The following is a 2,123-nucleotide window of genomic DNA, read 5'->3' as shown; positions in this document are numbered from 1 at the left end:
GCACAGCTCACTGGCCAGCATTCCTGGACGATAGGACACTGACATCAGCTGGGTTTTTAATGGCAACAATGACATGTAGTGCCAGCAGAAGGTTCTCCCAGGTTCTCCTCAGAATCATGACATAGATGCCGTCACTTCTCCTTTTATAGATGTACTGTTCCATTTGGAAGTCAAGGTTGGTACCACCTAAGTGGGTTCCTGCTGCAAGGAATTTAAGGACCTCCTCCTCCTTCATTTGCAGGACACTGAGAGCTGCAGACATTGTAAAAGTTTCCCTTTAAGTTATCATGGGAACGCAGAACAACACCGTATGGACCCCTCTCTGGGGAGTGTGGAAAAGCTCCATCCGTTTTTAAATCTTGCTAGAGGCTTGTCTGTTTTAGTTGTTTAATTAAAAAGCCAGTTTCTGTTACTTTGTAATATTATTTCTCCTTTAACTTGGTTTTCTATTTTGCTCATTTTCATTAATTGTAATTCTTTTCTCTGTTAAAAAAGTAGCAATTTTCTCGGCCTTTTGGCTAAGATCAAGTGTAGTATCTGTTCTTATCAGTTTAAAAAAGTAGCAATTTAACATAAGCAGTAGTTCATTGCATTTGCCAGTGAATTTCATGAATTTTTGTGCTGTCTGTTTCTCATTTCTCATGCCTTTCTTTCTTGTCCACTTCCCTCTGACATTGAGTATCTACTGGTAATAAAGTCTTTCATTTGTTGTACATCTGAAAAATACCTTTTGCCTTGACTGCTGAATGATAGTTTAGCTGGGTATAGAATCCCATGGAAGGTGTTTTTAAGAAGATTTCTTTGCTGTGCTTATTACATTTTATAATTATATACATTATGTGATTATTTGAAAAATGTCCATCTCCCACCAGAATGATTTTCCTGTTTTGTCCACCACTGTGTATCCCAATCTCTAGAACAATGCCAGGCACAAAATAGGCACTCAATAAACAGTACTGAATGAATGAGTGAATGAATGAATCCCTCACTAGGTTTTCTGTTCTCCGAAGGCAAGGTGGGTGTCTCACTGTTCGGGGCTGGTTCCAGTGACTTGCCTAGTGCCTGACATAGTAGGAACTAAATAAACATCTCCTGAAGGAATAAATGAATTCATGAAAGTTCTAAAACCAAAGACTAAGAATAGTACTCTTAGAAACTAGTGCCTTCTGAAAAAGCAACCTTTGGAGTCTTCTAAGCCCACATTTTCTTTTTAAAATTTCTCCCCTGGGGTTACCTGCAAGGCAGTTGGGGACAGAGAGGGGGCTTTCATGAAAGCAAGGCCTTCCTTGGATTGTTCCTTTTTACCAAATCTGCACAAACCTTCAAAGACCTGTTTCTGGAAAGGATAATGTTTTCCAGCTTAACAGGGACGCTGGTTGAGACCTTGCTTCTGAACAGACTATAACGCATCATCACTAATGGCTCCTTTAAGAGAAAAGTGTGTCACAACAGGAAAGATGACATCCAGGTGCGGACTGCATGGAGAGACACCGGTGACTAATAAAATATTCAGCAGTTGCTGCTGTGGCCTTAGCAAGGACATGCGGCAGAGCCCACTGATGCCTGAGTGTGAGGAAGTGCACCGGGATTTGCAGGAAGGCCCATTTAGGAAGGAGGCAGGAGCCTCTGAGGCCCATTTTACAGGAAGCATTTAAAGAGTTGGCCCCCTGGGAGCTCTAATGTGCTTCGATTTGGCCATTTATAAAAGGGAAGGAACTATTAGGACTTGGAAAAGATGTCTGGCCTGCACCATTTAGAGGACACAGGGGTCACCCTGTGTGTCAACAAAGGAAGAGGGTCATTCATAAAGCCCTAAGTCCATTCGTCAGCCCTACAATCCAGCTCACCAGGCCGGGTGTGTGGTGGTGGGGGACGTGCTGCTGTGTTTCTCTACTTTCTGGTCAATTATAACAATTTGCAATCAAACGTCTGCTCTCACGTGTGGTCCATCTCCAAGCTGTGTCTGTAGACACAGATGGCACTTTGTCCAGCTCAAAACCACCTCCTTCCATTGGACGAGGACAATGATCTTGTAACCGACACCCTCTGCCAGCTGGTGATGGGGCTACGATGCATATCTCCGCCTCTGGTCACTCATCAGACCACACAGCTCACCGACAGCC

At 43.4% G+C, this 2,123-nt stretch overlaps 1 pseudogene; it reads left to right on the top strand.

The window, feature by feature from the left end:
* Nucleotides 1-498: 498 nt before the first annotated feature.
* LOC115939782 (U2 spliceosomal RNA) lies at nucleotides 499-641 on the top strand (annotated as a pseudogene).
* Nucleotides 642-2,123: the final 1,482 nt, after the last annotated feature.

This window comes from Leptonychotes weddellii, chromosome 5 (genome assembly GCF_054177405.1).
Source record: "Leptonychotes weddellii isolate Sample4059 chromosome 5, ASM5417740v2, whole genome shotgun sequence".
NCBI classification, from domain to species: Eukaryota; Metazoa; Chordata; class Mammalia; order Carnivora; family Phocidae; genus Leptonychotes; species Leptonychotes weddellii.
The sequence above is the reverse complement of the archived record's forward strand: the minus strand, read 5'-3'. Positions and strand labels throughout refer to the sequence as shown.